At 46.0% G+C, this 12,442-nt stretch overlaps 1 pseudogene; it reads left to right on the top strand.

The window, feature by feature from the left end:
* Positions 1-4,576: 4,576 nt before the first annotated feature.
* Positions 4,577-12,442, top strand: part of LOC126101269 (lipid droplet-associated hydrolase-like) — a 141,692-nt pseudogene continuing 133,826 nt past the window's right edge.

Genomic DNA, 12,442 nt, shown 5'->3' with positions numbered 1-12,442 from the left:
AGAAAGAAAGAAGAACGAAAAATTTTCGGTCCAAAGTATGAAACTGCGATTTGGAGATTCAGAAACAACGGGGAAATGTATGATAAACTGACAATATAACAGATACGATGACAAAGTTGAGGATTACATTTTATGAGTACTTAAAAAGAATGTATATCGCACACTACAAGGGTCGTGGAATGTTTATTCTTGAAATGCGGTGTAGAGGAGGTAACAAGAATGAAAAACAGCTTGGGTAAAGGTTCCCAGAAGATTAACGTGGGTGGTACATTATCAGGCTACTGCTATACCTGAATTCACGTCTAAATCAGCAGCTGCATAGCATTGTGATTAGAATATTGTCGTCATAGACAGTACTAGTCAATTAAAAATACATTACACATTGAAGATGATGGCAAACACAAAGTGTCGTCTTTGACAGCACTGTTGTAATGCAACTGAAAATGTTAAATCCAAAGGAAATTCTAAAGAGTAAGACTAAACATAAAACAACAGTGCGTGTGTGTGTGTGTGTGTGTGTGTGTGTGTGTGTGTTTCTTTGTATTGTGTGTGTGTTTGTGTGTGTGTGTGTGTGGGTGGGTGGGTGTTACACTCAACAGAACAGAAGGTATATATGTGATAAAACAACCTAATAGCCTATAACACAATTTAAAATAACTAAGTCAATCAAATACAATAAAGTAAAGGCAAGGAAAGAGCACTGAAGAATAGTTTGCAAATGTGTTTAGCTGATGTAACTGCTAGGTCTCTGCCTGACTGACCAATATCAAACTTACCATAGCGAAGACAGGCAATCGTGCATACACCACTATTGGCTGATAACTAGCCGTAAACGTCTCTACCTCTTGTTAAATATTTCTAGTACTTACGTGAGAAGAACTGAAGACGCTGAGATGGTGTAGAACATTCTTTTTTTTTTCAAATTTCCTAGAGGGTTGAGGTCCCAGGGAGACAGAGGCTAAAGAATGGGGAATCCAGCGCTTCTGAAAAGTCACGTCGTATGTTGACACACATCGCTGCAAAAATGTGCTGGTGCGCCATCTTGCATCATGCACCAGCTTGAATTTGTTAGCTTTGCTAATAGGACACATCCTCCAGCAAGTTACGCGTTAAAGAGGAAAACTTGATGCTGAACCGCAATTAACCTTTGTTGGTTGTAGGACGTTTCTGCTTCCTTGGTCACGTTCTCACTTTAATGACAGATCTGAAGTTGGTCTGCGATGGTGCAGGCTAAGCACTTTGGTGCATTTCCTGCGAATCCTATCTGCGTTGGTAGTTGTGACCTTTCTGGCTGAATCGGCATTGCTTGACCTGAAATCAGAGTAAAAACAAAACAAGTGGTGATGAGTACCCAACTTATCGTCTTTCTGTTCCTTTTTCTCTTCTTAGACCACCTTCCGAGCGGCGGCCGTGATGGTGGCCTCCTAACCAGACTGTTGGCTTTTTGGAGAATGTAATCCTCTATTCGGAGGATCTCCTCCGGGACGCCAGCAATGAGCTGCCACTGCGCCGACGTAAAGACGGCGCTGGCGTTGATTAGCTTGACAGTCTGAAGGCACAGTAATTTGAGCGGTGCCTCTTGCTGCTCACGGGTGAAAGAATAGGGATGATGTGGGAAAGGAGATGTAGGTCGATCGCGAGGGGTGAAGGGGTAGAGACTATGGTATAGGTGTCGTCCCTTAGGGGCGAGGCTGTCTTGCTGAACACTGGTCGCACACTACTGATGCCTGGAGTACTGAGGCAGGATGGTGGTGCGGCTGGAGCTCGGGCCGTGCGGAGCGACGACTACCGGGCAGCTACTCCAGAGGCCTTTGGTGACGTCGCTGGCCCCTGGGAGCGGATGGCGTCCGGAGCGGCCTGCTATGTTCCTGCCGCCCCTCTGGGGAGGGAGGGGTAGCAGCAGGCGTCTCTTCTTCCTCCTCGTCTCTTCTTCCTCCTCTTTTCTTCTTCTGCGGGCACTTCAATGGCTTCCTGCATTCTCTGCAGTGGCCGTGGCCATCTGCGTGGTGGTGGGAGGGGGCATGCGGTAGGGGGGGATGCGGGAGGGCGGAGGATAGCGAGGACGGACGTCTCTTCTTTCGCGGCTCTCAGTTCCTCCTGAAACTGCTGCAGCTGACGGTAAATATCGTCGGCTTCCGCTTTCAAGGTATCCCCCCTCTGTCGCCATGTTGGCTTTGAGGACGGCCACCGCGGCGTCGGTGGAAGCACGCAAATTTGATAGCATTTCGCCGGAGTTGGCGGCGACGTTATCACGGCGGCTCGACCCGCTTCCTCCTCTTGGGGATTTCATTTATTTTATTTCCCTCATTTATTTCATTAACAGTACAGAGTAACTCACTGCCTTCAAATGTAATGTGGGTCGGACGCTTCTAAATTTAACAGCAAAGAGTTCTTATTACAGTTTTATTGGTGTAAAGTTGTTAATGCTTTTTTTAAATAATATAAAGAACATAATATAAATTTCTCTAAAGTTACAGAGAACTGAATTCTTAACAACTATTAAAGTGTTTCTATATAACTTGTTTCTGCATGGTTGAGAATGTAATTTATATAACGCAAATGTCAAAGAATAAAATGTAATACTATAAGTGTGGTGAAAATAAATTGCAATATGGAGAGGGAAGTGATATACTATATTTGGATGTGTATTATAGTCTAAGTAGCTAGTTGGTTGATAATAGTCTATTTCTAGCCATTCCAGGTGAGAATGTCTCGGTAGAAGCTCGAGCTATTCTCATCTGAAACAGTTTGTGTTTATGTATGGTTATTGTGTTTGTGTGTTTCGATATATTGCTTGGAGTGTTGAATATCGGGACACATGATATTCAGTAGTTATTTGTTTGTCTTATTGTTGGTAGTTGTTGTATATTTTGTTGTATATTCTATGTCATACATTGGACGTATACACCTGGTGCCATACAGATTAAATAATGATTGAGCATTTGATACGTGGAATACATGAATTTTAGGTTTATGTGAGGAATACACTTATGGTTGTAATTTTGTTAGTAGAAAGAGGATGCAAACCATTGCAATTTGAATGCAGCATTCCTTAAATAACTTAATGCATTACATTTTACTTTTATACATACTTTATACGGAAAATACATTTGAAATACAAAATTCATTGATTGTAGCTTTACAAAATGGTTCAAATAGCTCTGAGCACTATGGGACTTAACTTCTGAGGTCATCAGTCCCCTAGAACTTAGAACTACTTAAACCTAACTAACCTAAGGACATCACACACATCCACGCCCGAGGCAGGATTCGAACCTGCGACCGTAGCGGTCGCGCGGTTCCTGACTGAAGCGCCTAGAACCGCTCTGCCTCTCCAGCCGGCGTAGCTTTACATAAAGAAGAGAATATACTTCTGTATACACATAATAAGAGGAATAATACATTACTACTTGTGTGCAGTATACTTTAAACAATATGCAGTGTGTTGTTGGGGACGACGAGCCTTGGAATAAAAGTTCTTCGAGCCTTCTCTTCCCAAGCGTCGGTACTTTATTACTAAAGTCTTAATATGTGGTGTCAGTGTTTGTTTGTTTCATCATTGTTACTGCCTCTTGTGTTGTTTGTGGCTGTGTAATGGCATGCATTGTCGTGTGTTGTTGGCTTGGGTCCCTTACGTGGTGATGCAGCTTTACTGTATGGTTGATAGAGTAGCATGGAGAGCTGCATCAAACCAGTCTCAGGACCAAAGACAACAACAACAACAACAACAACAATAACAACAACAACAACGTGGTGATTCCTTCTGAGTCACGTTCACTTAGTGTGTTGGTACCTTCCTCGGTTTCGGAATCTGTGGTCGTGCTTGTGTACTCCCATGTGGTTTGTTGTGTTTGTGTTTGTCTACACCTCCTTCCATATTGGTTTTGGCCCTTGTATTCGTGTGTTCGTGTGTTCGATACAATATCGGCTACGCTATTTATTGTGTTCCAATCATCGGGATTACGTATTGTCACTGTCATTCTGTATAGGTCTCATGTGATGATGTTGATGTATGGTTTGTCGGGCGCTCAACTGCCCGGTCATCAGCGCCCGTACAGAGTCCCAAATTTTTCACAGTCCAATTTTTTTACACAGTCCATTCGAGACACTGCCACGAATGAAGACGATGAGGATGAAATGATGAGGACAACACAAATACCCAGTCCCGAGCAGAGAAAAATCCCAACGCGGCCGGGAATCGAACCCAGGACCCCGTAATCCAGAGACAGCAACGCTCGACGCTAGACCACGAACTGCGGACTTTTCAAGTGTGCTAGCGCGTTGCATTGCAGCGTGACACGTTTTGGTGTCCTAGTTCCTCCGCAAACGTATATTTCGTCGTACGTTAGTCCCATTCTGTTTAAGTGTATCTCATACGGCCCGTGGCCTGTCAGGGAATGTACCATCTCCCGGGTCGGGTCGACGTGTTTCTTGGGGAGGGTGGTAGGGAGTGGCCGCTGCAGCCACCTCATCTCGACCGGCGGCCTTTGAGCGGGTCTTCTTTTTCGTCTTCTTTTTCTTTTCGCGGCTACAGCTTGTGACGTAGCTGCTGCCGTGAAAATTCGCCGTGTGTGCGATGCCGCTGTCGACACAGGTGAGCGCGGAGTCGCGGAGTCTTCGAGCAGTCGCGTGCGTCATGCACTTGCGAGCACTTCAAGTGCGCCACGTATTCCTCGCAGTACTTGCCTACGAGGCCAAACCGCTGGCACCTCTAGCCCTGTCCCTTCCTCATCTACCTGTCGTGGTTGGTTGTTTGGTTTAATCGGGGGGGGGGGGGGGGGGGAGGAGGAAAAAAACTGTTTGGTCATAGGTCCCCCTTTCGTGATCTGCGGTGCCGGCCAACGCGAGCAGCACCACCGCCACGCGTCCCATGAAGGCGGCAAGCAACTCGAGTTCCCTTTGGCGTCGCTTCCCTTCCTGCAGACAGACTAGTTCGGTTGTGTATGCGAACAAGACGAGCAACAGCGACGATGTGGTCCGCAGCAAAGCTGGCAGCAGAATGCTTTGATGCGTTTTGTCCTATTAATCTACCGCTGACAATGCCTGCCCATATATCGATTGAGAAATGGTGCTGCTGGAGCCTTTTTTCTGCAGGTGTTTGGGAACTTTCACAAGCTCAAACAACCTGATTATGAAAAATGCACACCACCACCTCTCGTGAACTTCTCCCTCTGCAACTGACATAACGACGCTGCAGGACCAACTGACATTGTACTACAGTTTTCTTGTGATCTTAGGACACAATGAAGATGGTGCGAATACAGTAATATTTTATGAAGTACTGCCAGGACAAGAACTTGACCCAATTCTTTCGCTGCTGCAAATCGTCGCCCAGGGATTCGAGAAATTTCGCGCACTAAAAGTTCCTCTAGCTCACTTGTGATGACTTGCACTGGTAAGGTTTCGGATGCTAGAGAACGTATGTCCCTAAGAATTTACGAAAGTTGGCCGAACGTATTATTAGATGGTTTTTAGCGTTGAGTGGCTCGCAGGCTAAACCGCCGCAGGAAATCATACGCTTTATGTCACTTCTTGAGCAAAAGGCTTCCCCATTGCCTAACAAGTGCCGGGAGAGCCAATGAAAAATGAGTAAACCGTTCCTAGGTAAAAAAAACAGTAATAGTAAACACATAAATGATGTAATACATCACAGTGAATATGACGCCACGATACATTCCTAGAGTTGCGATTAATTTACCGCGCAATATCACGCAGTAATAAGACTGAAATCTCAACACATCTACACTACTGCCCATTACAATTGCTACACCACGAAGATGACGTACTACAGATGCGAAATTTAACCGACAGGAAGAAGATGCTGTGATACGCAAATGATCAGCTTTTCAGAGCATTCACACAAGGTTGGCGCCGGTGGCGATACCTACAACGTGCTGACATGAGGAAAGTTTCCAACCGATTTCTCATACACAAACAGCAGTTGACCGGCGTTCCCTGGTGAAACGTTGTTGTGATGCTCGCGTTGGTTGAGATCCAGTGACTGCTAGCAGAATATGTAATCGGTGGGTTCAGGAGAGTAATACGGAACGCCGTGCTTGATCCCAACGGCTTCGTATCACTAGCAGTCGAGATGACAGGCATCTTATCCGCATGGCTGTAACGGATCGTGCAGCCACGTCTCGATCCCTGAGTCAACAGATGGGGACGTTTGTAAGACAACAACCATCTGCACGAACAGTTCTACGATGTTTGCAGCAGCATGGACTATCATCTCGGAAACCCCTAGCTGCGGTTACCCTTGACGCTGCATCACAGACAGGAGCTCCTGCGATGGTGTACTCAACAACGAACCTGGGTGCACGAATGGCAAACCGTCATTTTTTCGGATGAATCCAAGTTCTGTTTACAGCATCATGATGGTCGCATCCCTGTTTGGCGACATCGCGGTGAACGCAATTTGGAAGCGTGTATTTGTCATCGCCATACTGGCGTATCACCCGGCGTGATGGTATGGAATGCCATTGGTTACACGTCTACATCTACGTCCATACTCTGCAAGCCACCTGACGGTGTGTGGCGGAGGGTACCTTGAGTACCTCTATCGGTTCTCCCTTCTATTCCAGTCTCGTATTGTTCGTGGAAAGAAGGATTGTCGGTATGCCTCTGTGTGGGCTAAAATCTCTCTGATTTTATCCTCATGGTCTCTTCGCGAGATATACGTAGGAGGGAGCAATATACTGCTTGACTCCTCGGTGAAAGTATGTTTTCGAAACTTCAACAAAAGCCCGTACCGAGCTACTGAGCGTCTCTCCTGCAGAGTCTTCCACTGGAGTTTATCTATCATATCCGTAACGCTTTCTCGGTCACCTCTCGTTCGCATTGACGTTACATTTCAGATGTGTTACGACCCGTGGCTCTACCTTTCATTCGATCCCTGCGAAACCCTACATTTCAGCAGGATAATGCACGGCCGCATGTTGCAGGTCCTGTACGGGCCTTTCTGGATACAGAAAATGTTCGACTGCTGCCCTGGCCAGCACAATCTCCAGATCTCTCACCAATTGAAAACGTCTGGTCAATGGTGGCCGAGCAACTGGCTCGTAACAATACGCGTCACAACTCTTGATGAACTGTGGTATCGTGTTGAAGCTGCATGGGCAGCTGTACCTGTACATGCCATCCGAGCTCTGTTTGACTCAATGCCCAGGTGTATCAAGGCCGTTACTACGGTCAGAGTTGTTCTGGGTACTGATTTGTCAGGATCTATGCGCCCAAATTGCGTGAACATGTAATCACATGTCAGTTCCAGTATAATATATTTGTCCAATGAATACTCCTTTATAATCCGCATTTCTTCTTGGTGTAGCAGTTTTAATGGCCAGTAGAGTACATCTACATCTCGTAAATACTCCGCAGGCCATGGCATGGAGGAGGGTAGGCCCACGTCGCAATAGCAGTTTTCGTTCCCATTATATTCGCGTACTGAGTGGGGGAAAAATGACTGTGCCTCTCTTCGCCCTGAGATCTCTCCTACCTTGTTCTCACGTTCCTTACGTGAAATATAATTTTTACGCTCTCTTCTTCTTACATATTTTCTCTACATTTACCATGCAGGTTTCAGAGACAATTGAGTCGCATTTCTTCCTAAGGTTCCCATTTAGATTCTCCAGGGATTTCTCCTACACTTTCCTATGGGTTATACCGACCAGTTACAAACATAGCGACGCAACTGGGGATTTGCTCGTACTCTGCTGTCCACCCTCTTGAATAAGGACACCAAATACTGGAATAATCTATGTCACTAAACAAGTAACGCGGGTACTATCACCAAGTTCTCTTTCCTAGTTACTACCTAAAGGCTTCCAGGGACAAGAAAAATTTTATTTGAGTAGCCGGCCGGTGTGGCCTAACGGCTCTAGGCGCTTCAGTCTGGAACCGCGCGACCGCTACTGTCGCAGGTTCCAATCCTGCCTCGGGCATGGATGTGTGTGATGTCCTTAGGTTAGTTAGGTTTAAGTAGTTCTAAGTTCTAGGGGACTTATGACCTAAGATGTTGAGTCCCATAGTGCTCAGAGCCATTTGAACCATTTTATTAGAGTATTTCATACAATTATTAAACGAACATAACATTTTAAAATGCTGTCATAAACTACTAATTAAGAAATGTACTCTTATGTTAAAAGTTTAACACATTAAGACAAGTACTACAGTTACAGACTGTTTACAAGTCTTGAGGCAGTCTTCCTTAGTGCACGCAAATTACCCAGACCCCATTCATCCATTATTTGAGCATGACAATATTTAACGACATCCAAAAAAATTTACATGTAATTTCAGAAGTTTTTTGAAATATTTCTCGCTGTAGTCTCCGACGAGGTAATGAAATGTAGAAAGTATCTACTTACTACATTTTCTCTGTTCATGCAGTAAGATTTCAGCATGAGGCATGACGTTCTAATTTATTACTTCTTTAGTAAGAACTCTGTTCGCAACACACTTTTCAGGTGGTATCCATATATACCACCTGAAAAAATGTATCATTGTACGACACGTAGTTCATGAGATATGACATCATAAACATTGAGATTCACGAAATAACTGCTTTTGTTTAAAACGGAGAGCAAATTACCCAGACCGTATTCTTCCAGGGTTTGACAACGACAGCACTTGACGACTTCCAACAAACTTCAAATATAATTTCGAACATTTTGTAAACTCTTTCTCGCTTACATGTTTAACTTCAAATGTGTAACACATTAACGCATTTGTAATCAGAAGTTTCAGACTGTTTCATACAAGGGAGTTAGATTCGTTAAGCCGCGCGGAGTGGCCGCGCGGTTAAAGGCGCCAAGTCAGGAATCGGGCGGCCCCTCCCGACGGAGGTTCGAGTCCTCCCTCGGGCATGGGTATGTGTGTGTGTGTGTGTGTGTTGTCTTTAGCGTAAGTTAGTTTAAGTAGTGTGTAAGTCTTGGGACCGATGACCTCGGTAGTTCGGTCCCATAGGAATTCACACACACACACACACACACACACACACACGATTCTTTAAAGAATCGGGAGTGTAGCGATAATATAGAATCGGTCACCCTAGGATCTTGTTTGTGATTACCTTTATTGCACATTGCATTTTCCCAGAACTCTTCCAACAAATGCGGTTGTAAGTCTTCTATTCGCATTCGCTGACACTGATTTGAAGTGCTCGTCCAATTTCAGCTAACTTCTTAGTACTACCCCTATTTACTTACACGATTTTCCGTGTTTAAGCTGTTCATCGCTTATTATGTAATCATATGCTATTGGGCATTTCTCTTTGTTATGGACGTTAATTTGCGTCTACCCCCATTTAATGGAAATTTGACCAAATCTTTCAGCAATTCGTTATGATCGAGCTAATACCCGTAAAACGAAATAACTGCAGGCGGAATATTTTTCTAGATACGGTGATGCTCTGAAAGCCTTTCTAGTTGCTGCAGCTGGTGGCTGTTACGATGGACATTTCGTTACAGCGGCTTCCGTGACAGACTTCAGGAAGCGCCGGGCGGCTTAAGAGCCGGGCTGCTATCGCTAGAAGCGCCGGAGAGCATGTGTGCGGTCGGCTTGATAGATCACCTTGTAATTGCGCCCAGCTACGAGAAAGCGACGGACACCTTGTACCGTACTCAGGACACGCCCCCTTCTACTCCACGCTAGCAAACCAGCGCTCTGCTCTTTTATTTACGTTCGGTCGTCGATACACACTCTAGATTACACACTGACGAGTTTATATTTTCCCTAAGAAAACGACCAAGAAGGCTTTCACTTACATCTTAACACTGGGAATTCCATGGGTATCCAAACGCCAGTGATTACCCAGCGTAAAATAAATATGAGGGCAGAGATACCTGAGCTACAAACATAAAATTTGGAATTTTTGACTTGGCTGCTTTATTTGCTGCGTTTTTATATTTTCCAGGGTTTTCTGCTGAACCTTATCTGTTTGCGTTCACTATTTAATCTCTCAAAGCTACACTCCTGGAAATTGAAATAAGAACACCGTGAATTCATTGTCCCAGGAAGGGGAAACTTTATTGACACATTCCTGGGGTCAGATACATCACATGATCACACTGACAGAACCACAGGCACATAGACACAGGCAACAGAGCATGCACAATGTCGGCACTAGTACAGTGTATATCCACCTTTCGCAGCAATGCAGGCTGCTATTCTCCCATGGAGACGATCGTAGAGATGCTGGATGTAGTCCTGTGGAACGGCTTGCCATGCCATTTCCACCTGGCGCCTCAGTTGGACCAGCGTTCGTGCTGGACGTGCAGACCATGTGAGACGACGCTTCATCCAGTCCCAAACATGCTCAATGGGGGACAGATCCGGAGATCTTGCTGGCCAGGGTAGTTGACTTACACCTTCTAGAGCACGTTGGGTGGCACGGGATACATGCGGACGTGCATTGTCCTGTTGGAACAGCAAGTTCCCTTGCCGGTCTAGGAATGGTAGAACGATGGGTTCGATGACGGTTTGGATGTACCGTGCACTATTCAGTGTCCCCTCGACGATCACCAGTGGTGTACGGCCAGTGTAGGAGATCGCTCCCCACACCACGATGCCGGGTGTTGGCCCTGTGTGCCTCGGTCGTATGCAGTCCTGATTGTGGCGCTCACCTGCACGGCGCCAAACACGCATACGACCATCATTGGCACCAAGGCAGAAGCGACTCTCATCGCTGAAGACGACACGTCTCCATTCGTCCCTCCATTCACGCCTGTCGCGACACCACTGGAGGCGGGCTGCACGATGTTGGGGCGTGAGCGGAAGACGGCCTAACGGTGTGCGGGACCGTAGCCCAGCTTCATGGAGACGGTTGCGAATGGTCCTCGCCGATACCCCAGGAGCAACAGTGTCCCTAATTTGCTGGGAAGTGGCGGTGCGGTCCCCTACGGCACTGCGTAGGATCCTACGGTCTTGGCGTGCATCCGTGCGTCGCTGCGGTCCGGTCCCAGGTCGACGGGCACGTGCACCTTCCGCCGACCACTGGCGACAACATCGATGTACTGTGGAGACCTCACGCCCCATGTGTTGAGCAATTCGGCGGTACGTCCACCCGGCCTTCCGCATGCCCACAATACGCCCTCGCTCAAAGTCCGTCAAGTGCACATATGGTTCACGTCCACGCTGTCGCTGCATGCTACCAGTGTTAAAGACTGCGATGGAGCTCCGTATGCCACAGCAAACTGGCTGACACTGACGGTGGCGGTGCACAAATGCTGCGCAGCTAGCGCCATTCGACGGCCAACACCGCGGTTCCTGGTGTGTCCGCTGTGCCGTGCGTGTGATCATTGCTTGTACAGCCCTCTCGCAGTGTCCGGAGCAAGTATGGTGGGTCTGACACACCGGTGTCAATGTGTTCTTTTTTCCATTTCCAGGAGTGTATCTACAATGTCTTCTATTGTATTCTTTTCCCCTGTATCAGTCAATCGCTGTCTCGTAGCGTTTAGACAAGCTCTGGTTACTTTAACTCTCTGAGTTCAACTGGTTTCTGCCAGAAATCCTCATTTTATTTTATTTTATTTTATTTTAATTTATTTTATTTTTTGAGGCACTACTGCCTTTAGCATGAAACCACCAATGCTGCTGCAAAACAGAGACACTAATGACACACTGAGGTACCTATACGACTGTGGTGCATTGTTGTGGTCAGTTATAGCGTTCAAACCAACAGTTGCACGGAGATTGTGCTACGTCCTTGCAGGAGAGTGACACGTGGTTTCTCTACGGTGGCCACGTTGAGGAGATGCTTGGAGTGAAATTAAGTATATATAAAGTGATTGTAACTTAAATGCCGGCCACAATGGCCGAGCGGTTCTAGGTGCTTCAGTCTGGAACCGCGCGACCGCTACGGTCGCAGGTTCGAATCCTGTCTCGGGCATGGATGTGTGTGATGTCCTTAGATTAGTTAGGTTTAAGTAGTTCTAAGTTATAGGGGACTGATGACATCAGAAGTTAAGTCCCATAGTGCTCTGAGCCATTTGAACGATTTTTGTAACTTAAATTTGAGTTTCTGCCACCGCTGTTATGAGTGGTTTTGAATTAAAACCCGTGGGGTAGCATACAGGGTGGTCCATTGATCGTAACCGGGCCAAATATCTCAAGAAATAAGCGTCGAACGAAAAAACTACAAAGAAGAAACTTGTCTAGCTTGAAGGGGGAAACCAGATGGCGCTATGGTTGGCCCGTTAGATGGCGCTGCCATACGCCAAACGGATATCAACAGCGTTTTTTTTTAATAGGAACCACCATTTTTATTACATATTCGTGTAGTACGTAAAGAAATATGAATGTTTTAGTTGGACCACTTTTTTCGCTTTGTGATAGATGGCGCTGTAGTAGTCACAAACATACGGCTCACAATTTTAGACGAACAGTTGGTGACAGATACGTTTTTTAAATTAAAATACAGAACGTAGGTACGTTTGAATATTTT

The sequence above is a fragment of the Schistocerca cancellata genome, chromosome 9, assembly GCF_023864275.1.
Source record: "Schistocerca cancellata isolate TAMUIC-IGC-003103 chromosome 9, iqSchCanc2.1, whole genome shotgun sequence".
Classification (NCBI taxonomy): Eukaryota; Metazoa; Arthropoda; class Insecta; order Orthoptera; family Acrididae; genus Schistocerca; species Schistocerca cancellata.
The sequence above is the reverse complement of the archived record's forward strand: the minus strand, read 5'-3'. Positions and strand labels throughout refer to the sequence as shown.